Source organism: Condylostylus longicornis, unplaced genomic scaffold (genome assembly GCF_029603195.1).
Source record: "Condylostylus longicornis isolate FDR11 unplaced genomic scaffold, ASM2960319v2 ptg000031l, whole genome shotgun sequence".
NCBI lineage: Eukaryota > Metazoa > Arthropoda > Insecta > Diptera > Dolichopodidae > Condylostylus > Condylostylus longicornis.
In genome coordinates, this window is record NW_026578000.1 from 774,385 (window position 1) to 802,366 (window position 27,982).

General features: G+C 27.1%; 1 protein-coding gene across 1 annotated transcript in view; it reads right to left on the reverse strand.

Moving 5' to 3' along the window:
* Positions 1 to 15,871, reverse strand: part of LOC129608369 (basic-leucine zipper transcription factor A-like) — a 55,945-nt gene extending 40,074 nt beyond the window's left edge. Inside the window, exon 1 of the mRNA XM_055519853.1 lies at positions 15,760 to 15,871. The gene's annotated coding sequence lies outside the window, so the exon portion shown is untranslated. The remainder of the gene's footprint in view (positions 1 to 15,759) is intronic.
* Positions 15,872 to 27,982: the final 12,111 nt, after the last annotated feature.

The window sequence follows — 27,982 nt, forward strand, 5'->3', positions numbered from 1 at the left end:
GAATATTTTATCTAAATTTATTAAAAATTAATATTTCATCAATCAAGAGAAGAAATCACTCACCTAGTGATGATGATTTCTCCTTGATTAAAAAAAAAAACAACAACAATTTAAGCTGGTCAGAAACAAATCATATTGCTATGGGCAAGTGCAGTAATAATACAAACATTAAAATAACAAAAACAATTACACAAAAGAATCAAAATTATTTTGCTCCACTTAGTCAAATAAATAACAATGATGACGTGGTACAAATTAATCAAAAAGAACATGTGCCTCCAATTAATATAGTAAACAAAGATCATGCGTTTATTAAAAATAAAATGAAACAGTTAGGTATTGAAAAATATGCTACTAAGAACACCAGCATTTGTACAAAAATTTTTTGTGATGAAATAAAAGATTATCAACTTTTATATAAAAATTTAGAAGAAGAAAAATGTTTATTTTTCAGCCACTCTCTAAAAAATGAATTACCAACCAAAATGGTTTTAAAGGGCCTACACAAGATCGAAGAAGATGAACTTAAAAACTTTTTGATTGGGTCTGGGTTTGATTGCACTAAAGTTTCCAACATGTTAATACATATTCCTAGATATTTGAATCAGGCAACATATTTAGTTTACTTTAAGAAGGGTAGCGTGAAAATAAATGATTTGCGATCGAAGTGTAACACTATTTTTAACACAATTGTTTCTTGGGATTATTATCACAACACAAAGAAAAGTAAAGGTTTAACTCAATGCTACCGTTGTCAAACATTTGGTCACGGTGCAAGCCATTGCCATCTAGGATATCGTTGCAGAATTTGTGGTGAGGACCATGACTCCAAGGTTTGCCCAGAAAAGCAGAAGGATCGTATAGAAGACCGCCTGACATCTTGCGTTCACTGTGGAGGTAAACATCAAGCCAGTTCAACGAGTTGTGTCAAAAGAACAGAATATTTACAGCTGCAATCAGCCCTTAGAGCTCGCATCAATACTTCAAGAAATTATCGAACATCCTACGTAAATTCTGTTAAAGCACCTTATAAATTTAATGCAACAAACTTTCCAGCTTTAGTAAACAAACGTAATGCTATTTCTTATAATGATAACATTAATACCACCCCCAACGATAGTATGACGTACAGTTCACACTTAAAACCAAACGCTCCACGGATTAATAACTCAATTAATCATAACGTAGGAAGCTACGCACATCCCAATAAAAATGAACTATTTACAGCCTCTGAAATAGTTACAATTACTAAAGAAATTATGCAAAAATTAAAATTATGTCATAGTAAAGAAGATCAGATAACGGCTATAGCTGAAATTTGTGTAAAATATGTCTATAATTATGTGTAGTGCCAGTAATATTAAAATACTCAATTGGAATGCTCAAAGCTTTCAAAATAAATCTTATGAATTTTTTGACGTTTTAAAAGAAAAAGATATCGATATTGCTATAGTAACTGAAACGTGGCTAGATGCAGAAAAAACTATTTGCGACAATTCCTATTTTGTTTACAGGCTCGATAGAGAAAAAGGCGAACACGGCGGTGTGGCCATATTTGTAAAAAAAACTATTAAACACATAATATATTCAGATCTCAAATTAGATTTATTAGAATATATTTCTGTCAAATTATACTCCAATTTCGGCGACATTATAATAATAGCTGCTTATTTTAGGGGTGGTAATTCAAATTCTACATTAAATCATAAATTTAAGAAAGATTTTCATACAATAGCAAGACTCTCCACAAAATACGTACTTGTCGGCGATCTAAACTGCAGACACACACATTGGAACTGTATTAACAACAACCACTGGGGTAAATTACTGTTCGATGAATTGACTATACGTGATTTCGATGTATTGTTTCCGCCTACACCAACACATTTTCCAAAAACAGCAAGAGGAAACCCATCGACGATTGATTTGACGATCAGCAATTGTTCCAATCAAATTTCTGAACATTCCACATTAAATAAATTCAATTCAGATCACCTTCCAGTAACTTTTTCTTTACATTTTCAACCCATTTCAAATGAAACTCCTACTACTTTAAATTTCAATAGAGCGAATTGGAAAAAATTTAGAAGAGTCATAAACTCTAATCTACCAACCCTATCATCAAATTTTCCAAGTATTGCAGAAATTGATGAAAACATTGAAAACTTCACGGCATTATTAGGTAATGCAACACAACAAGCTGTTCCCCGTAAATCTGTTATAAAAAATTATAAAAACAATTTAACACCTGAAATAAAAAATTTGATAGGTTCTCGTAATACATTACGCAGACAGTGGCAGAGGTACAGAGATACCAGAATTAAGAAAGCCTACAAACATATATCCAAACTTGTAAACTTAAAAATCGTAGAGCTAAGAAATAAAAACTGGAGTAATCTTTTATCAGGTTTAGATAAGAATAGCAAAATGTTCTGGAAGACTACAAAACTGCTCAAAAACAAAAACAAATCCATACCACATTTGAAATGTAACAACAATATTCTGATAACGAACTCAGAAAAGGCGAACGCTCTAGCAAATCATTTTGCAGCAGTAAATAGTGCAATCAATACTCGCAGTGATTTTCAAACAGAAAATTCCGTTTCAGAAAGTTTAAATTTACTTAACAATATTAACTTTAATTACGAATCAGTTGTAAAATTTGATTTATATGAAGTAGAGGGAAGTATTTGGTCATTAAAAAAAAACAAAGCTCCTGGTAACGACGGTATAGGCAATTTTCTTTTAAAAGAACTATCAAAAAAAGCACTAAAATTTCTTATATTACTTTTTAACAGTTGTTTGGAACTAAATTATTTTCCCACTGTATGGAAACAAGCCGATGTTATCTGTATTTTAAAGCCCAATAAACCTCGCTCAAATATTACGAGTTATAGGCCAATTAGCTTATTAAGTTCAATTGGAAAATTATTTGAAAGAGGACTTAAAGCACGAATAACTAAATTTATGTATGAGAGAAATATTTTACCAAACGAGCAATTTGGATTCCGAGAAAAACATCAAACCAGTCACCAGCTTGTAAGAATAAAAAATTTAATATCGAAAGAGCTAGATAATAAAAACTCTACGGGTATGATCGCTCTTGACATCGAGAAAGCATTCGATAGTGTCTGGCATGGGGGACTGGTCCACAAATTATTGAACTTTGAATTTCCTCCATATATAGTAAAAATCATAGATAGCTTTCTTAAAAATAGAAAATTCAGAGTTAAAATTAACAATACATTCTCTGATTACAAAAATATCCTGTGTGGACTGCCTCAGGGGTCGTGTATCAGCCCGCTGCTCTATAATATTTACACGAGTGATATAGAAACTCCAACTAACTGTAATATCGGCCTATTCGCTGACGACACCGCATTGTTATCATCAGCAGTTAATCCTAATCAAATTATTATGAATCTGGAGGAAGGTTTTTCATCGCTAAGTCAGTACTTTAAAAAATGGAAAATAAAAATAAACACTAACAAAACACAGAGCATATTTTTTACGCGAAGACGTAAGGCTTCGTTTTTACCCACAAGAAAACTCGTCCTAGATGGCTTAGATATAGAGTGGCAACAATCTCTGAAGTATCTTGGCATTCATTTCGATCCTAAATTAAAATTTCAAACCAACATAGTCGAGAAAATTAAAAAAGTTAACATTCTCATCAAAATGCTATATCCATTAATAAACCGTAAATCGAATCTATCATTTCACAACAAAATCACAATTTTTAAAACCATTTTCCAGCCGTACATACTATATGGTTCTCCAGTATGGTTTAACTGCGCTGATTGTCACAAAAAAAAACTTCAAATATGCCAAAACAAACTTTTGAAAATGTGTTTAAATTTACCGTGGCATTTCTCCACCATTTCACTGCATCAAAAAGCCAGAACAAACACAATCAAAGAAAAACTGGAAATATCTTATGAGCGTTTTCTAACAAGCTGCGAAAATTCAAATAATCCATTAGTAAATGCTATACCAGGAACACTCATAACATAAATCGTCTTTTTCGACAAATTTTTATTACGTGTTTGTCCTTGTTTTATAGATTTAAGTTTTATAAAAAATCAAAATAATTAAAAGGTTTTTCAAATTTTTCCTTAACTATATAATACTTCATTTATACAATCAAATATAAAAACAAAACAATTCGCAATTAACTATTCACTTAATTTAAAGTTGTAAAGTAAAATTAATTTTACTGATCTCTTAAAAAATGTATAAACAATTTAAATTGTAAAAATAATGTAAAAAATTAACAAGTTAATAAATTCTATTCTATTCTATTCTATTCAAGTTTCCTGCAGATAAAATACAAGAAATTTGAAATATTGAGAGAAAAATTTTTTATTTGGTGTGTTTTTCTTTTACCTCAGGGTAAAAATGTGATAATGCGTGAAATTATTACAATTTTTTTTTCTAAATTTTTATACAATATGATTTTATATGTTTATACTTAACAGGATTCTTATATATAGTAGATACGAGTAGTATAGCTAGACAAAGTAAAGTTAAGGGAAAATTTATGTAAAAAAATTTTAGAATTTGCACGATAAAAAATATCATTTTCAAGTATTTAAACATGAAAATCTTACAAAAAATTTTCTGATTTAATGATCAAAATTACGATAAGAAGTTGATAGAGAGCAATATAATGAAAGAGAGGTAAGCAAACAAGTTATGGAATTGTAAAGTGTCGTATTGGTCTTCCTATAATTTCATAAAATTATAAACCAAACAAAGCTTCAGCGTATGTTAACTGTTATTTGATTATTTCCGAAATACTGCGAAATGCATAAATGTTATTGTAAATCTAATAGAATTAATGCTTAAAGTTATTATTACGAATATCAATTTATTTGCCCTTAAACACGCGGTTAAATCTTTTTAAAATCCAAATTATTTTGAATAGCTAATTAAATTTTAAATCTAAATTACACCTAAAATAATTTTAGTATAAAAATAAATTGGATAAAAATTAAATAATTTACAGGATAAAAAAAAAGAATTTACAGAGATACATGCCCTTCCAGAGTATTAAAATTAGAATAATTGAGAAATTATTATGAAAAAAAAAATCATTTTTATAACAAAATTATCACCAAATTTTCATTTAGAAATAAATATAGAATTTCTAAACTCCAACGTATTTATTTTAAGAAAAATATTCATGAAAATAATATCGTGTAGGTCAAAACCAATGTTTATACATAAAAAGAAAAAGGAAATTTAAATTAATTCTGAAAAATTTTTTATCCCACATTTTTTCTGAAAATAATCATATTTTTTATGAAAAATTTAAATTATATCTTTATATATATATATATATATTTATATATATATAGTTAATTTATTTGTACAATTTGTAATTTTTTTAATAAAGTAAAAACCTGGCACTTTTCCACTTTTAGAGTCAAAATTTTTATACCTTGAATCGCCCTTAATAATTGGGGCTAAATAAAACTTATGAAAAACTTCCCAATTTTTCGAAATAATTCGGCTTTTTACATGGAATAAACTTTGATCAAACCAATGGTTTTCAATTTGCCTAACAGGTGAAAAATAGTGTTTTTCAAAATATTATTAAAATTACATACTTTCATTCACATACTAAAATAATTCAAAAATTGCATATATTTAGGAGGAGGAATGAATGCAATTTTTGAAATAAAACAAGAAAACAATTTAAAACGGCCTTAATTCAATGCTCGAATTCAAGGGTTAATGGCGTGATTTAAGAAAGACAATTATATTTTTTGATGACTTGAAATTTACCGTTAGTTTTCTATTTTTATAGAAGTTCGGAAAATGTTGCAGTTTCGGAAATATGTCGAAAATTCGAATTTTAAAAATTTTGTATTTTATATTTACAATTTTGCTTGATGGACTTACGGACAAGGTAGGAAATACTTAAAAGTGCTTTTAATTTAACATTAAAAAAATGCTGCACAAAACCAAAAATTTGGCAAACATAATTTTTTACAAAATAAAAGTTTATATATGTTTCACTGTAGTAAAAAATTTATAATTGATATTTTTTGTAACTTGTTGCCAATTCGGAATTCTATATATCCATGTACACATATGTATGTACATACAACAAACACATATTTATAAACATAATATATTTGCAATTCTAATAATATCGTGATTTTACAATATTTTAATAATTTCTATACATACTTACATACCTACATACATGTAGATTTTCACACAGTCACAATCATATAATTTCTCATTTTTTTTTTTAATAAATCAATCATATCGCAAAAATATAACATTTCATTATTAAAATTTGATTCAAACACCATATGTTACAACAAAGAAAAAAAAAAACAATTACGTAACAATTTACAAAGATGGCATAGAATATATGTATGTGGAAATGTATATATGTATATTAGTATATATGTATACAAAGAATTTATATTTCAGTTTTTCCTTTATAACTTCAATTTATTTGGATTTCCTTTTGATAAAATATGTTTTATACACGCAAAATATGTATGTCTATATATGTATATTTATAGTGTGTGTGTATTTCACACTTTTATATTGTTGCGTTCTTTTGACTTCTATATATACATATATGTGTAAAGTATATATATATATGTCAAGTCACAATTTGTATGCCCGAAAAATAATAATAATATGTTGAAAATGAAAATGTTAAACAAAAAAAAATTTAGTATTTCTCATATCAACCCCTAAAATTATGCTACCATACTTACTTACATCTACACAATAAAATATAATTTTCTCTCTCTTTATTTTTATTTTTGTTTTTTTTTTTTTGTTCTTTTTTTTTTGTTCTTTTTTACATATCATTTTGACAAAGAAATAAAAGACCAGAACAGTCAAGAATCACGACAAAGAAAAAACAAAAATAAAATAGAAAAATTATATTACTGTTATGCTAACAACAGTGATGACAACAAGAACGTTATTTTTTGACAGATTGATTTTTATATTATTATTTTTGATTTTCTTTTACTTTTTTTTTTTTTTTCGTTCTCATATTATTTATATATAGTATATATGTGGCATATGTACATTCCATTCATCATAAATTATTGTAGTAATAAAAAAAAAAAATAAAATTATGTTAACGTATGTATAACACCCACCTGCAAATAATGAATCAATTTTTAATACAATCAAATTGAACGTGCTGAGTAAACCGAAAAACCGAAAAAAACACAAGAAGAACAAAAGAGAAAATTGTAACTTATACTTCACATATGTACGTAACTATAATATGTATAACAGTCACCCCTGTCATAATTTTAATAGTTTATCTATATTATAATAGCAACAAACATGATTACGAGCAACATATTAATAAGCATAAGAATAAAAAAACCAAATTAAATGTAGTCTGGTGGTTGTGGTTGTACTCGAAATTGGCGACTAAAATATTGATTTTTACTTGACGAGTATAACAATTATAAAATTTTTATATATCTATTTAAATATATATAATATTTTTATATTGTAAAAAATCGTTATCTGTTATAATTGTATATTTATCTGTACGAAAACATTATACACACTAACAGTTTTTAAGTGATTACTTTCTGTAAAATTAGGGAGGTTTTACGATAGTATCGAATTTCTTTTATTTCATACCAAATATTTTTACGCTGGTAACAGGAAATCTTGATCCTGTCCGATAGTCAGGCAGCTATCAGAGCGCTAAAATCATTTTCATTACCTTTCGCAACAGTATGGAACTGTCTTGAGAAACTAAACGAATTGATTGAATGCAACCAGGTCATATACAGTGCTGGGTACCTACACATGTGGAGGGGATGTTACGTGCTCCAAATCTAGTACTGGGGGCAGGCACACTACAGATCTTTTTTGTTGATCACGGTGCACTGTTATCTTATTTGTATAGTCTACAAGGGCCTTCACGTAATTGCTTGCATTAATTTAAAATTAAATCAAATGACACACTCCCAGGAGTATTATAGGATTTAGTGCGTAATTTAAATTGTTTAAAATTTAATAAATTACAAATGACTGTGAATGTAGACTGACAAACTTTATATGGTATGACCACATCAAATTTCTTTTCCTAATGTATATGTCCTTCTGTATTTTGTTGATGTTGACAATGATGAAAGATTAAGTAAGTATTATAAATTAATTTATAAAAAGTGTGTTGCAAATATACAAAAAAAAAAAATATAAATTTATATATAAATATATCTTTGTGTAATAATTATAAATGGATTCCAGTAGAGGGCATATATGTATGTGTAATATCAAAAATTGAGAAAACACGAACAAAATAATGAACAAAAATTTTATAAAAAAAGAACACTAAGTATAATCATTAATGTTAATTTTTATAGTTTTGTCTCCAAACAATATATATAAATGTGTATGTATTAAAAATATATAATTGTATGTGTATATGTAATGTGTGTGAAAAATCATTAAAAATGGTGATAATATTAAATTGCGTGTAGGTTGTAAAGTTAAATTAATTAATATTTGTTATTTTTTCTATTTTACGTACATATGTCATGATAAGGGTCTTTAAACTTAAGTGTATACCTATCTACATATACCTACACACACATATATTCAATATGTTCAATTAATTCGATTAATTCTGTATAGCAATATGAAATAAAATTGCAATTTATTTTAATAAAAAATATAGAAAAATGCATAGAAAAAAATTATGAATTTAATTAATCTAGGGTTTTAATAAATTACAAATATTATTGTCGGAAATTATAAGTGATAGTAATCGATTTGTTAATAACACCTAAATGCACATATTTAAAATAGAATTTTTAAAAAAATTATTGATTTTCTATATACTTTAGGAAAAATAATAATAATTTTATAAATAATTGCAATACTTAAATAAGAGTTAGGTTTCGCCCTTTTCGACATATTTAACTAAGTTATTAAAAGCAGTCACCCTTCACAAAATTCACTAAGTTTGTTTTTAAATAATGGCAATATGCTATTCACCTTGTGCGTGCAAAATAAGAGTATTGCTGTTTTAATTGATTTTGTGACTGAATTATTTTTCGTATATTTTGTAGGAGTAAATAAAAATTTGTTTTCACCAATAAGCCCTGCGGTGCTAATAATTTTTTGGTCTAATAGAATAGTTTTTGCCATACAATGAATATGGAAGGACTGCCATAAATGGTTTATGAAAATCTACTCACTAAACTAAACTCACTAAATCTACCCACTACTTCTTCATACTTAAAGGACTATTAATTTATTACTGTGAAAGTCGAATTGGCGAACATATAGGCAGAGATTTTGTTAATCAGAATTCAACAATGAGCTAGAATATACAAATATATGTATAGGTTTTAAGTTAGCCATAGTTTAAGATTTTATCAAAATTAAATGGTTTCAAAAAATCGAATATAGTATGATAAAATTTTATTAATATTTAATGAGATTATAAAATTTAAAGTATTAAAAATTTGATTAGTTTCTTAAACACTAATTTTACATTTAATATGTTATAAAATAAACATGTTAAAATTACAGACAAATTGAAGGTAATAAAATAATCCTTACTCCAGTCATTTTACTATTTTTAATTTTATGATAAAAGATAATAAAATTTGAAACACCTTTCTATACCTATATAGGTATACAAACCTATAATATGCAAACTATGCTATAAACATTATCAACCTCATATTTATAACTTGGATATAAAGGCTATTATAATCTCATTTACTCGTAAAATTTCTCAACCACATAACCTTTTTTTTTCTTCTTTTTAGAAATTTTACACTTTCTGTTAATAAATTATATTATATAATTTACTATGAACAGTTAAATTTTTACTATAAGATCCCAAAGGTGGTTATTATGAATTTTTATTACTTTATTCTTTTAATCAAAACACTGAGTATAAAATTATTTTATGACATGAAAGTATTTTTATATAAAAATTATAAAAAAAAATAACTTTTAAAATTTGCTCTTACTCTGGAAAATTTGTCAATATTGAAAAATGTAATTAAATATTCTAGTTTGAAAAATCAACAAAATTTTAAGCAACATATTGTATTGCATATTTCGAAAATCTTTAATGTAGTCTTAACATAAATGATCGGAAAAATATTTTTATTTTTTAAAGGCTGGACACTGTCTGATTGGCGATCAGGCCAGGAAGATGGACCACCCCACGAACAATAGGAGAAGAAAACGATACTCATCTGTTACGCTCGAGTCCGTCGTTAGTGAACTCTGAGCAGAGATTTCTTGGGTTCTACTTTTTTTTTGGTGGGCTGCGGACCTTGTGAATTCAAATGCTAAAGACCTTGGTCGGTTTCTAAGGAACTCGGGCTGTTTCTAATTAATTAGGGGAGAGAGATTCAGCGGCACACTCGGCGGGCCTAGGTGGTCTAAGTATACTCGTCGGAGGGTCGTACTACCTAACCTTATCTAACCTACTCCGTAGTTAAAGACTTACCTAATCCACTCCGTAGTAAAGAACTGATAATAGTCCTTTTGCCAAGAGACTTTATAGTTTTTTATATTCTAATACACATTTTCGCCACAAAACAAAATCACAATTTTAAAAATCACAATTATTGAAATAATTTTGCTCAATGAGCCTTTTTGCACCAGCCTTATACATATTGAAAATTTTCATATATATACATAAAATCAAAAAAAACTGGGAAAGACTTTATAGAATCGCATCGCATAGTGAAATAAAATCGATGGAATTATAACTTATGATAAGGAAGACATTGGAGAAACTAGTAAATGTGCTGATATTGCATAATGCATTGTATCTTGGGTAGAAATATGAAATGTTGAGCCCAATGATGTATTTGTCGGATTGTGCCATGAATTTTGTGGTTGAATGAATTCACGCTTTCTATGTGTGTTTGTTTTATCCTTTGGTGTGGCTCTAAAATTTCATAAAGAAATGAAGTTGCAATCAAATGTTGAGTTGTTAAAAATATAAATACAGTGTATTGAGCTTTAAATAAAAATGTATTGAGCTTGGCTATTGAGCATAGCTTTAACTGTTGACAAATAATTTTTGGTGGATTATACTTTTTAAACAGTTTAAATTGAATTCGAAAGCTTTCGAATTTGAACAGTACAGATCGATCCAATGCTCACTAAGTTCATACGTCTCTAGTATGAATTCATATTTTAAATAATTTGTAAGTAGTATACGAGCTAAATGAGATCATTATCAATTCCGCAAATAAAATTTTTCAATGGAACTAAGGATATGATTTTTAATTTTGTTTATAAAATAAATTTGTTATTTTTTTTATATAAATAATTAAACACGCATCGGATGCTTCCTTAAATTTTAATAAGCACAATTTTTTTTTCATGGACATTTTTTTTTTTTTTTTCATTGCGTTCATTTTACATTAGAGAATCTAGTCACATAATGGCTACTTAATAAAATTTAAACATTTTACTTTTTTATTTTCAGATATTTTCAAATATTGTCTTGAAGAATAAAATATGAGAACATAAGTTGCGTTTGTAATTTTTAATGTAATTGTGTAATTTCATTGAAGGAAGAAAAATAAAATGATTTAGATTCAAGGATTTCTGTTTTTGTTTTTTTTGCTCAATATCTCTTTCATTTTAATTATATAACAACACGTATAAACAGTATAACAGTATAAAAGAATCTAGTATTCAATAGCGAAATGTTAAAACAAAATGTCAAAAGTATCATGTTTTTGTTGTAATGAGCCAATAAATAATTTAAAACCAAAAGTTCTTCAGTAATTTAATTTTAATATTCTCTTTTTATCTTGAATATATACGGAATCCTTAAAAGGAATTTTTATATTTTATTACTTATCTTTTAATTTGACGGTAAGTTAGAATTTAGAACTCTGAAAATTAGAAAATGAAGAAGCAACTGAATTAGAATATACAAGAGGCAGATTATCTTTTGGCATTGTAAAACAATAAACTACTCTCTTTTCTCTCTCGAAAAGAAAACATGTTTGTAGCAGACATCAAATTCAGAGTTGCCATAACATGGATTTATTTTTTAACCTAAATTTTGACCGATCTTAAGTTATTCTGATGTAAGAAATGAAAATGACCTTGATAGAAAAAAAAAATATATAAATTTATTCAGCAGACAGCAACATAATCAGGATTCAAATAACTTCTGTCGCCTGACAAATTGTTGTCATATACCGTTACTTATTTGTGTTATCCTCTAGCAATAAGAAATCTTATTTTCTATAATATACATATGACATACCATCTGCTAAAGTTTTTCACCAAAAATTCATATGAGTTTTTATAATATTCGAAAAGCAGTAGTGTTAAATTATTCAAAATTAACGAAACATGACGATGATAGCAAATAAAATAAAATTTGTTTTCGAAGAAACCAAAAATTTCGAATGAATAAAGTTTATGCTTTTTTCAAATTTAAGTTTCTTATGAAATTTCTTATGAAAATTAAAAGAGAATTTTTCACGAAAAAAATTCCCCGAGCATAAAAAAATTCTTCATGTTTTCTTAATAATTAATAATAAACAAATAAATAATTCGACGAACTAAGAGAAACAAACTTTTTCTGAGATTGAATGACATTGAATTGAATAAATAAATATTTTGATGTAAAAAACTTATTGTAATTAGCAAATATTTTAAAAATATTCTATGTAATCTCATTTGCGATTTAATAGATTACTATAAGTCTTGTTTTTAATTAGATTGTTTTGACCGCATGAGAATTTCTGAAATAATTAAGTAAATTTAATAAATAAATATGTTTATATTAAAATGAAAATTTAATGTGGTCAGCACATAACTGACCGCAAAACGTGTGTTGTCTAGTTTAACAAAAATGTTGCACAAGAATTTCTGTTTGATGAAAATGTTTCTTTTAAATTTAAAGGAGACTAATAAGCTTTCGGTTAACATACCTAGAAAAATGTAATTTTGGTTCATAGTAGAGTTTTGTGTTAATCGAATTCATTGAAAAGATTGTCAGTTAGTTTCGGTAACAACCAGAACTTAAATCAGGAAATTCCAAGACATTAGCTTCGTAGTTATGATAAAAAACGTAAAATTGACAAAAGTTCGGATTCCAAGCCCTGATCTGACAAATTATTGAAAAAATTACCGGTATATTGTTTTAAATTTAAATATTAAATTTATTGAGGAAATCGGTTGATTATTTTTCTTTATGTGCGTAAAAATATAAAATTGTTCCGGAAAATGGTCCATTTCCCAAGGCCTGATAAATTCCGAATGTTAATCAAATCATGAAATATAGTTAAAATAAACTAATATATAAAATTACAACAAAATCCCGACAAAGCTAAGAAATACGAATTCACACACTGTTTGATATACCGACAGCTGTTTAAAAATAATTTATTTACGCTTTCCCTACCTTCGAAAAGCATGTGATCTTCGAAAACTCAACATCCGAAATGATGCCTTCATATATAACCGTCCTTATTGTATACAATACGGTTGGCAAAAATAATCTACTTATAAGCACAAAAAATTAAAATTGAAAAATATTGTCTTAAAGAGAATGGATAATTGAGATTCACTCGTATTATTAAAGAGCGAACGTACAAATAAAGTGTACTAATACATGTACATTAAAGTTTTCCATAGTTTTATTAAACGATAATCTAATAGTGCTCATTTAATATTTTAAAAATTATCTTGCATTTTTGTTATTGCTATTGAAAAGGTTTGAAAAATCTCAATGTGATTTTAAATAAATTATGAAAATTTCACTTATTAGCATAATTGCCTTTTTTCAGAAATATTAATAAAAAGTATAATATGTAAGAAAAAGAAAGGATAAACCTTTATTCAAATCATTTCCTCCATTGTACTTATTTACTTAAGGAAGTACATTATAAAACAGGATTTCTATTCTCACAATAAAATTTGCATATTCCTTATATTTCATATACAATATTCAATAAAATCATTGAATATAAAATGCAAGTATAAAAAATTTTAATATATTCTCAATTTTAAATTAAATTTGCTTTTTTTTTGTTAATTTTTTAAACAAATTTTTCCATACACACTAAGACAAGTTTTTCAAAAGTTCCAATTCTCTTTAAAAATAAATTACCTAATTTTAAAATTTCCTTTTCCTTATACTTATACATTACAATCTCATTTTCTTTCATCAATTTATCATTAATTATTATAAAAAAAAATTTACATGAAAAATAATGATTTCGTATTAGTCTTTTGATATATACGAAAAAAACAAAAAAAAAGCAAAAAAATCATGATATCCTTTTTTTACTTTTTTAAAAGAATAAAATATTTTATAAAAGAAAAATATAAGAAAATCCTTTTAAAAACATATTATAGTCTCATCTATTTATATAAATATTGTACACATATACTACATATATATCATACATATATATATACATCTTTTTGGATATAAAATATAAAAGAACATTTTGTATATTTTAATTTTAAAGAGATATTGAATACGTCTACACTATTTTTACATAAATTCTCTGTATTAATATATATAGATATATTACATATACATACGTTTGCATTCATATATATATTACATATTACATGTCCAATATAAAATGTATGTATATATACATATGAAACAAAAATGAAGAAAAATAAAAATTCCCTACATGGTCGATACCTTTAAACTCGTATATATTATTATTACATTTATATAGATTCATGACTATCATATATTTCATTTATATATACACCTATTTAACTAAAAATATAAGATATTCACATACTATTAAAACGAAAAAATAAAAACAGTAAAAAGTTAGTATACTCAACTCAATTCTAATATACGTGTCATTGTTTTCAACTTTCTTATTTAAAAATTTACCATCTATGTATCATATATACCAATATATACCAAATATACTAATTTTCATATCAATATCGTTTATTATATATATGTATATTTATAGAATTTACAAAATAATATTATATAAAGTATGGAAGGACATAATAATATATTCATTATAATAAGATATATATATATATATATATATATATATATATATATATAATTATAATATCGGCAATAGTCACATTTGAATGTATGAATTTGTATATGTATATTTAAATACAATGTTATAATATTTCATTACGAATTAATACTTTTACAATGTATATTTTAAATTTTATATATATATATATATATATGCATGTATATATATACATATATATATACATATTAATATATATATATGGAAATTTTAAGATAATATGCATACATATACCATTATACACCTACACAAATTTACTATTTGTTTATTCAAAGAAAAAAAGGGAATTTATATTGCGACATTTCGTATATACATATACAAATATTACTGTTATTGCATATAATAGAGGGATGAAAGACAATTTTGAAAAAAGAAAGAAAGAAAATAGAAAATAAAAATAAGAATAATATTTAAAAAGATATATATTAAAATAGTGTTTAGATTGTTATGATATATTACATGATATATATATGATATATATACTTATATATCAATATAAGTAATATTGCGGCCAATTTAATAATAATATTTAATCAAAATAAAAATGCCGTAAGTATGTTTAAATGAATCCTTAAATTTTAATGTATAATAAAAGAAATTAATAAAGAATCACTAAATATCATACTGTCACTATATATACACATATATATATGTACATGTACATATGTGGATATTTATTTTTTTTTTGACATTTTCATGACATTTCACTTACCTACACAATTTTTATTTTCTTAATTTCATAAATTCCATATAAATAGCAGAGCAATAAAATTTAAATAATTTTTATTATTATTGTATTTTATAATATTTTTGTTTTTTTTTTTTTACAAATTCAGTCAATTTCTTATACATATGTTTTCCATTTTATTATCCTTTTGTTTTTTTTTTCTCAATTTTTTTTTTTCTTTAAAAAAAAACAAGAAATTTTTACAGACAATAGTTATTGCGTTTTATCCAAATATTTATATACTATGCTAATATATATTCTCTATATTTCCACTATATATATATATAATGTATATTCATACATAAATACAATATTTATATTGTATACTAATAAATAAACACACACATGTATACATACGTTTGTATGAACGGTGTTTTCTTTTTTGTTAAAAATGAAAATATTTTTTACTATAGAAATTTTACTATATTTGGTATATAGATAAAAATAAACACACATATATTTATATATATATATTTATAATATATATTAAATTTATTACATATTTATATTAAATATTTTTCTTTTTTAATTTTCACTTATAATATAATAAATATTATTTTAAAAATTTTAATTTACAAATTTTATTCACTTATGAATTTTTAATAAAATATTATAAATTTTTATAGATTTAAATATGGGAAATTTAATTTTAGTTACGGTTTTTCTTTAACATTTAATAACACATACAATATGTAATATTACAAACACACACATACATATATATTTATGTTATATATCATATATATATATATATTATATATATATATATCTATATATACACTTTCTGTAATAATATATTTCTTTTTTATACACTCTAGATATGCATAACAATTATATTTTATATAATATATATAATATATATATATCTATATAGTATTGTTATATATATCATTATATATTATTATTTATATTTTGTTATATAAATTTTTTTTATGAAAATTTTAAATTAAATAATTGTTTTTTTATATTTCCTTTATTTTTTATAAAATTTATTTTCAAATAATATTAAAATTTTTTTTTTATTTCAAATACGCCACATTTAATTTTCTTATATATATCGGAAATATTGAATTTTATTTTTTTTTTTCTTTTTATATAAATTTATTTAATAAATTTTGTTGAAATTTTAATTTGAAAATTTAATTTCTTTTTGAATAATATTTTTGTTTAATTTTACATATTTATTATGATATATATGTATATATACATACGTACATACATTATTTCATACTTATATAAATTATTTTTTTGTCTTCGTCTACACTTTTAAGGTTTACCACACTCTATACACATATGTACATACATTACAAGTATAAAACGTTATACGTATAATGTTTTTCTTTTATTGCAATTTTAAGAAAGGAAAAAAAATTAATTTTTATTTTTTTTTTTTATTAATTTTTAAGAAATTTATTAAATATTTTGTTATACGGGTAACAGTTTTCAATAATTAAATTTTTCATTATTTTCTTTTTACATAAAAAAAAAAATTTATAAATTTTAAATTTTTTTTTGTATTTTTTAGTTTCGCCGTCAAGATCCCTATCCTTTTTTAATATTTTTTTTTTTGTCTTTGGAAATTTTCTGTAAGAAATATGGTATAGAAATGAAATTAATTTTTTTTTTAATTTTCTTGCTGTCCTTAAAAATTCGTTATGATGTCGCGACCGCATAAAATTTTCTACTAAAATTATGAAATGAAAAGGATAGGTAAAAGGAATTGAATTTTAAGTTTTCTTTTTTTTTCGCTCTCTTTTATTTCTATTTTCTCTTTTAGCTTTGTTTTTTTTTTTTGAATACGTGTTGAGAGTATGAGACAAACACACAAAATGTATAATATAAAAAAGAAAATATTATTATTACCCCACTATTGTTGGGGTATTGATTGGGTAAATTTTAAGGATTTTTTAAATTATTCCAGAGAGAGAGAGAGAGAGAAAATTTATAATGCGCATGATGCATTGAAAATATAGCAATAATTTATATAGAAAATAATAATTATTTGAATATTTTAGAACCATAACCTATCTATCTTAAAATATCATATACCATAACCTATCTATAAAAATTAAAAAAATAATGAAAAATATGTACCTATATCATTTTATTTTGATTTAAAGGGGTAAAGAGTTAAATTAGGAAATTTACTCTTTATATAATAAAAAGCTTGTTTATATACGTACATATATTTTAGAAAAGAAGCTTTAATTTGAAATTACCTTTATAACGGAATGTAATATTTAAAAAAACAAAGACGTAGAAGACAAAAAGCATAATTGAAATACAAAATGTATATATATCCATAATCTATATATATATATGCTTGTAATATAGCCAAAAAGTGTCTCTTTCTTATTCACATCTCTATAACTATATATAAATGACATAATAAATTTAATTTAGTGTCTAAAAATGACAAATGTAATTTAGTTTCAAAATTTTATTATCATATAGGTGGCGTTGTCGGCACTCAAATCGGCTTACATCATATACAAGCTGGTTCGGAACTGTGGACAACAATAAGAAGAGTAACGTTCATTTCGTAACGCGGTAAAAGGAAAGCGAAATTGCTGATCTGTTGGCGTGAAAGGGATCTAAAACCTCTTCCGTTAGGCCAGAGCCGTTCTGTTGACTATCAATGTTTGCAATTAAATGAAAACTTGGCGTTCTCCTTGAAGAGAAATTGAATATTTGCTGGAAGGCTATTGAGGGATATCATCTCATCATGCGAAGCTGTTTCTCTCATCTTTATGAAGGAAGTTCTCCTTAGAGCTGCTTGTGTTAGATTTGAATCATGTTCGTGCTATTATTGACTTCTTTACAGGCCATTGACCGGTGAAATATCACGTAAACTAGTCAAATCGGATTCCGTTTTTGTGTAGATTCTGACTTGACGATGAGGAGACGGGCATACATATTCTGTTTGAATTTTCTGTGCCTCTTAACGCACATGATTTGGGCGGGGCTTCCTCAGGGTTGGAAAGGAATATCCCGGGCATTTACTTCGGACCATGATAGTACAAATGAAATATGGGAGCAATACAATACATCTTGACTGGCTGAGTAATTTATTATTAAATAATTAAAATTTTATAATCATCAAACACAACAATGAAGAGATAACTCCTGTCTTTAATTATCTATTAGTAATATATACAAGAAGTGTATATTTCCTAAAATGTCGCCATGTCAAATTTAATGCAACAGCAATATATCCCCTTGTTGTATGCAAAGTGATCAGTAAGAATATATTTGCTAGCTATAGAAAACAAATTTCTTTTTTATACATAATAATGTATTTAAAAGAAGAAACACCCTCTAAAATCTATATGAATCTAGTATCCTCTTAAAGAACCTATTAAAATTGGGTGATAAAGCTTTGTGATGCATTCAAATCTTAAACATCATATATTTTAAGTAGGCAGCATAGATAAAATGTTTGTATAACACTTTGTTTTCACAAAAAATATCAATGTTAGCAAAATAAAATATAAAGAAAATTATTTTGTATTGCGTTGGTGTCAGTCTGACGTCATTCATAATAATATGGTTAATACACCCTTTTATACTCTCCAAATATAACATACATCGGCACTTGTTTGTAATTTTTGGTTTTAACTTTGATTTTTATATTTTATGTAAAATTTTTTTTTAATTTCAAAACTATACACGTTTTGTTTTTTTTTTTTCGAAACCGTCCACGTAGAAATTTTTCAGTTTTTGTTTTCAATAAGATATTGAGAGTCTTTGTCAAAAAAAAATATTCCATGTATCGCCATATTTTTATTGATTTTTATTTTGTTTTCTAAAATTTAAGCTTTAAAATAATTGTTGTTTTTTGTGTTTCTTAAATAAATTTCCCATAAATTTTCTCCATAGTATGTACTTTTGTGTATATAATGAAATGAGTTAATGACTTTTATAGAACCAAATAAATTTACTTACTTCCATTAATATATTATTATAACAATAGATATGTACGTGTATTCTGATGAATGTAAATGTATATTTGAAACCGTAAGAAAAGAGCTAGGAATTTAATAGATTTTACGCTGTTGCAAAATGCATGCGTACAAACAATCACGTGGGAATTTAAAATTGAGAAGTAATATTATGCATATTTATATATGTAAGTATGGAATAGTACACCTAATACAATTATGAAAATTGTTTACGTTTAAATAATAAATGGAACACACATATATGCAAGTATATAAAAATATGTATGTATTTTGGTATATAAATCCTGAGTAATTTAAAGTAATTTCAAACTTATTCTAATAAATAATATTGTTATACAAATTTAATAATTAATTTTTTAACTATAAATAAATGTAATGTATGTACATATGAATTTAAAATATTCTATACATACATGTATAAATTTCGTATTGTCGTGTAACAAGCAGCACAATTTTACCCTATTACTCAAAAATATTGAGAAAAAAATTTTTAATTTACAAAATTTTTTTTTTATTTTTTCGGTAATTCTTTATTATGTAAATAAAAATACATAGAAAGATTCCTGTATTTGTAAATATACACAAACATATATCATGAATGATAAAATTTACCCTAATATTGGAGTACAATACACACACATACATTAAAAAAAAGGAATGTGACTTTCTTATGAACTTTAATAAATTGCAAACGTGTCATTTTTCCCCATACTTTTCAAAATATTTGGAATGAAATGAGAATCAAACAAAAAAAAAAAAGGGAATTTTCTCGAAGGGATATTTAAATTTTCTCCTTTTGGAAAATTTTTTATTAATAGCCTATTCGGACTATAGGAGAATAACATGTTCGTATGGGTATGAATTAAATTTATTTTAAATATTTTGAAAATTTAGAAAAATCAAATATATCGGGATTTTTTATATTTTTTCAAAAGCTTTATATCGGCAAAATTTTAATAATTGTAAAGCTTTTTATGAATTTATGCAAAGCTTTTTATGCATGACAAACAAAGTTGTGTAAATGCTTTAAGAATTTCATGGAGATTAAAATAATATTAAAAAACCTTGTAATTCAATTCTGTTTCTTAAAATATTATCCGTTAGAAGGCGTGCATTACGTTAGGAGTATTTTGTTTGTCATTAATTTATACTCGTACTTTATTTCGACAACTTTTTTGACGACAACTGATGTGTTCATACATCAATAGTATGAACACATCAGTTGTCGTCTCATTAAGTTGTTAAACATTTATTTTAACCTAAAATTTCAAAATTTTGCTAGAAATTAAAATTAGCTTTTGAATTATGACGAATAAAAAATTTCGTATTGGTAACATAATCAACTCAAATTTTTACTTTTTGTATTTTATTTCTTGACTCGTATTTTTAACGTTAAATTTATACTCACTGTTACAATTACTTTGGAATACCTTTCTAAAAAATTTTATCTTTTGCCCCATTATGAGTCTCGTTCTTTCTCTATTATATTAAATTTTTTTTTTTTTGATTTTTTTAACTTTTATTGATGGTACACGTTTAAATTCTCTTTTCCTTCTTCTCATTAAATATGCATTATGCTCCTGTAACCATATATCAGCATAAGTATGCCGTATTAAATCTTTTATATTCGGTGGTATATTCTAAAAATATTACAATTATCTGAAACTTATCAAACGATATGTGGAATCATACAATATGTACTCACTTGTTTCTCATATGAAGCCAAAAATTTTGGTTCCATAATTCGAATATGCGATATTAAATGAGGTTTTCTAGCATCTGATAAATATGCTTTTGACCAAATAGGAATTATTGGACGGATAGGTTGTGGTTTTTTATAGCAACTCATATTTTAGGCTCATGTATGTGCATATGTATCAATGATTTTAAATTGAAATATGTGGTACAAGATGCTTTTATAACAGAATATTATTTAAACTTTTAATTTTATAAGACTTAGAACAATATCCAAATATTTTTAATATCGGATCTTAGCCAAAAATTAAATCTAAATTATTATGTTTTGTTTTTTAATTTGGAATGTTTATCATATAAAAAATTTGGCAGATGGAAAAAAAAATTATTGATTAATTTCTCTAAACTAACAAATATTTTAAATTTTATTATTATTGTTGAAATTGGAGAGAACCTACTAGAAATAATAAAATTTTAAAATTATAATTTGAGTTCAGTTTCAAACATATTTTTGTAATGGGCACACGAAGTGAAGGTATTTCTAATTGGATGATCGTTTGTATGGCAAACTATTACTATTAAAATGATTAATAAAATAAAATAAAGTAGAAAATTTTTTTGTTATTATTTTATGATTTAGTTCACACACCCCAGAAATTTAAATTTAATTTTTATTGAAAATATCACAATCAAACCGCAAGGTTTGAAACAATATGTTGTGCGCGAGTAAACAATATTCTGTGGTTGATTTAAGCGCTATATATTTTCTACGATAAAACTATATTCTATATAATATTTTCTATATTGATTTTAGAAATGTGCATTTAATAAAATTCTTTAAAAATTTTGAATAATGTGTATAATATAGCCCCATATAAGTATGGCATATAGTTCAACTATTTGAATCACATTTTAATTTCTGGAATCTCTTATACGATTTTTAGAATTGAGGCACATATTGGATGAATTCTTAATATCTGATATAATGGTTACATAAATATTATAAATGCGGCGTATAATTAAAATTCTATATTGATTTTTATTTACAAGCCTTTATATATAACAATATCTTAATGCATATTCTGGCTACTTGTTAGATATTTTATATTTATCATGATATACAAATTAATTAATTTACGATAATTATACAATTACATTTATTTTCTGAAAAAATTTAAATCATTTTCAAAATATTTCATTAATTCATCAATATTTTGTAAATTCATTGGAACTTCGTAAAACATATTCAATAAATCTTCAATATTTTCTGTATTCGTATTTGAAATGAAAGTATTCGATGGATAATCAAAGAAATTATCATAATCAAGAAGACAAAATTTTATAAGATTACCATTTTCTAATACCATATTATTTTTTAATTTTTTACATTCTTCACTGTCATCCATTTCTGTAGTATGTATTCGATATTTAATATGAATTGTATAATTTGAAATATTATCCGTATTTGGTATAATTAAAAATATTTGTTGATCATTATCAAAATTTTCTTTATAATTATTTTCAGGCAAAATTGATTGTTTCGAATCTTTTATTTCAGTACTCATTACTATTGGGTCGCCATCAGTTTCAATGCAATTAATATAACAAGATTGTAAGATGTACCATATTAAAAAGAGAATGGTAATTATTAGAGTCATAAAAAATAAAATTTTTGCAAAAATTGTAACGCAGGATGATAAAATATTGCGCCAATTATTATTTTGTTGCCGTGGCATTAAAATTGTTGTTAAAAATAATTTACCACATTTTGACTTCGAAATTAATTCTTTTCCTTTATATTCGTTATGATTTTTATATTTTGATGAAGATTTATGTATTTTAGGAAAATTTCCAGATTCAACATCTTCATATGCTGCTGGATTACTGTAGTAATCCTCTTGTCTATTTTTATATATAAAAAAATTAATGATATTTTTTTGCAAAATTAAAAATTATTAAAAAATTAAAAGTTCCTTTTACCTTTCGGCAGACACAAGATTTACTTCATCTTCACCTATAGCTGGATTCATACTTTCGAAATTATTTTTTTTTTTTTTATGAATTTTTTTTCAATTTTTAAAGTTTAGAACTGAACTATTCCAAGAATAATAACAAAGTATTGATGAATATTATATGAAATTATTGAAAAATGAAAATTTCATGTGTAACACAATATTTCATTAATATTTATAATTCTATAAAGAAAAGACCAAAACAGAACGTGATTTGAAATTTTAAAAGGCAGGTACAATACGCATATTAAAAAACAATAAAAATTTTAATAAAATAGTTCAGACAATAACTTTTTTCAATAGGTCTAATAACAATGATTTTAAAAATTGATTTCAGACATATGACACTGCGGCCATATTGCACGCAAATTCAATAACATTTATAGATCGAAATTAATTTATCGCATTAATATATAGTGACAACAACCAAGTCGTTACTGTTCTAAGGATCAGGTAGCTGCATTGGTGAAGGTGAAGTTTTCCGGGGGTTGGACAGAGTTCATTGTGTGCTCATCCTACCTCCCGGGAGACTGTGCCCACCCAGACCAACAACTGAAAGATCTAGTGGACTTGTGTGGAAGGAGGAAGTTTCAACTAATAATAGGAAGTGATGCCAATGCCCACCACACCGTGTGGGGAAGCAGTAACATAAACAAAAGAGGTGTATGCCTACTTGAATTTATATATAGCAATTAATTAATTGTTATGAATGAGGGCAATAGGCCGACATTCATAAATGCAATTAGGGAAGAGGTCCTTGACATCATCCTTTGCACTGAGTTTATCGGCAGTAGGGTTAGTGGATGGAATGTTTCAAATGAGACATCCATGTCCGATCATAGGCAGATTACGTTTGATATCATGGTCTCCGGGGGCCTGGCAGAAGAAATGTATAGGGTACCCCAATCCACAGATTGGAGTCAATTCGAAACATTCCTCATGGATGGGATTGGATCCATTCCTGCTTCTGTCAGAACGGTGATGGATATCGAATTGACCAGCGAGGTTTTGACGGTGGCTATTACTAGTGCCTACTATGGAAGCTGCCGCACTAAGCCGAGGCGGAGCAATAGGAAGTGCCCGTGGTGGAATGAAGAGCTTTCAAGGCTTAGACTAAAGACCAGAAAGCTATTCAATAAGGCCAAGGCGTCGGGTTCGTGGGAAGAGTATAAAAACTCACTCACGAAATACAATAAAGAAATTAGGAAAGCGAAGAGAATTTCGTGGAGGGCGTTCTGCAAGAGCATTGATGAACTCTCCAGGAGTGCGCGTCTTCACAGGGTGCTTTCCAAAAAGTATGCTAGCGGGTTGGGCCTAATGGAACGGCCTGATTGCTTCATGACTGAGAACGGAAAGCAGACGTTGGAGCTTATGGCGTCAACGCACTTTCATGACTCGGAAATTCTTTAGAATCACTCAAATGCGGTCATTGAACCGACGGCATCCTGGCCCAGGAGGGATGACTGGCAACGATCCCGTCTGGTCTTCACGATGGGCAGGATTAGATGGGCTGTTTTCTCTTTCAGGCTATTCAAATCTCCAGGTGATGACGGGATATGTTCAACATATCGCCAGAGCACTGTTGAAAACTTTTCGTGCCAGCTATGCGTGGGGTTACAACCCTCGGGCATGGAGGGTGGCTAAAGTGACGTATATTCCGAAGGCGGGTAAGCGACCAAGCAACCACGCGAGGTCTTTCCGTCCAATCAGCCTTACTTCTTTTCTATTGAAAGCAGTGGAAAAAGTGATTGATAGATTTATACGGGACGATGCACTGGGAAGCAATCCCTTGCATGAATCTCAATATCACTGCTCTCAGGGGCTCCGGGGCACGTGTCTGGGGATACGCCGGCGATGTGGCTTTCGTCGTACGGGGAAAATTTGAGAGCACTATTTCTGATCTTCTACAGCAAAATTTACGTGTTATGGAGAGGTGGTGCGAAGGTGTTGGGTTAAATATAAATCCAACCAAGAGCACTTTTGGTCGCCTTCACCAGACGCAGAAGCAGAGACAGATTACCGAGCCCAATTCTGTTTGGTGAACGTATTAGTTACTCTAGGGAGGTGAAGTATCTGGGGTAACCCTGGATAGAGCTGTCGAGAGGGCTACGGCGGCCTTTTGGACGTGTAGGAGCTTCATCGGGGGGACCTGGGGAATCAGTCCCAGGATAGCACTGTGGCTATATACAGCCCTTGCTAGGCCCATCGTCACCTATGCGGCGATTGTATGGCGCTGTAAGGCTCAGTAGGCGGGTGTGCGGGCCAAGCTGGAAAAGTTACAGAGGCTGGCCTGCCTGGGAGTGATCGGGGCAATGCGGACAGCTCCTACCGCGGCATTGGAGGTGATGATCGGGTTGCCGCCACTGCACCTCCGTATATTGTAGGAAGCTCGGCTAGTGACTTACCGACTTCTCTCTGGCGAGGACAGGGCAGGGCTAAAGTTGGCCCACAGGACTCACAGAGACTTCATTGAGAGCGATCCGATTCTAATAATAACCATGTCGGATACCTGTCTGCCGCAACTTCCACCACAAGTACAGGGTTCTGTTTCCCGATCGATGGACGTGAGATCGGGGTGGCCCAGTACTTCAGTCGGATTCGAGCGTGTGGTATGCGGACGGGTCCAAAACGGGATCGGGTGTGGGTTCGGGTGTATACGGTGTGTTGGGTATAGAAACCGCACCATCTATGTGTTCTCGGATAGCAGGGCTGCACTGCTGGCGCTTCGTTCAGCTCAGGTTACATCCAAGCTGGTCTGGGGCTGCCTTGCTTGACTTATGGAATTGGCCATGCGGGCAACGAAAATGCCGATGAGCTGGCGCGGAGGGGATCTGGGGCTGACTTTGTGCAGCCGCTGCCTGCCTGCTCGCGACGGAATGCAGCCGTCACTGGCGGGACACGAAAGGGTGCCGTCATGCGAAAGTGTTTCTTTCGGCGTGCTCCATCGGATTCACCGCAGAGTTGCTGGGGATGAGCAGGAGCCGGGTTCGCACTACTGCGAATTTCTTTACGGGGCACTGCCCAGTGAAGTACCACCTGCATAGGCTTGACATGGGTCCCTAAGCGTTCGGGAACTGTTGTCCAACTCCCTTAGGGATATCTAATTTTAAAGATTTTTAAAATCAAAACTGACGTACATGGCTGTATCAATGAAAGGCACCATATGATGTTTCCCGAGCCATTAATTTTTCCCAAATGTAAGCGAAATTCGGCTGTTAAGTTAAAGAATTAGAACTCGAGAAAATTGAAATTTGTGTCCAATAACGGCAGAACTTTATGCAAAGAGTATTGTTACAATTCATGTATAAAAATAAACCACAACTTTATTTTTCGATATTACATATTTTATATTTTTATTTATTTTGAATTTTATTTAATATATGATTTTTTTTATATAATATAGTCAATGGTATTGTTGCTTCTCATTTTTGTTTCTTTTTGTTTTTTTCTTTTTGTTTGTTTACCGTATTTATTTAATAATAATTTTATTTTGTTTTTAATTTTATAATTTATTTAATTTTAATGATTAAAGATTTTTATTATTTTATTCTCCTATACATAATTATACTGATTATTATTTTATTAATATTCGTATATAATATAATTTAATAATTTACGTTTTCATAATTTCACAACAATGATACAACATTTAACAATAAATTTTATTTACATTTCATTAACACTATACATTTTTAGTGCTTTAGTTCATTAGTTCATTTTATAAGTATTTATATAGTATATAATATATTTATGAATAAATTACATATTTTGTATGTATGTATGTTTGTATGCAAGATACAATATTGTAAGTTATAGTTAATTTTTCATAATATGATTTTATTGTTACAATCTGTGTTTGTTTTTTTTGTTATATAAATTACTTTTTAATATAAATATTATATATAATGTGAAATATTATACATACATAAGTAATTTATAATTTTGACATATATGTACATAAAAATGATTTTTAGAATTTCACAAAAATAATTATTAATTATATAATTATGCATTCAATGAATAAAAAATAAAAATAACGGAGTAATCATTTAGAATAGAAAGGCAATGATTATAATTTCAAAAATAAATTTGGATTTCTTACAATTTATCGATAAGGGACCGAAAAATTTACTTCCAAAAATTTAACTAAGAAGTCAATAAAGCTAAATTTTATAGGTTTGTTTTATCGCTTTTACATAAGGTTAATAATAAATTATTTAAGTGTTTTGTTAGAGAGACGAATTATTGAAGAGAATATTTCAATTTTCATTTATAAAATGCATTGAACTACACAGAAAGAGCTATATGCAAGTATAGAAATTTTCAAAATTATATTAACACTTGATAAAAGCAATTCTTTTGCCTCTGTGTTTCGGCATTAAAAAGAAATGTTACTCTGTTTCTTGATTTCAGCTCCATCAATATGAGTACACAGCCCCAAACCAGCTTAGATGTGACCTGAGCTGGTTTGAGGCTGTGTACTCATGAATATAAAACGTTGACAAGTCCGTTCTCCTGTCCGAGAGTATGTAGATAATA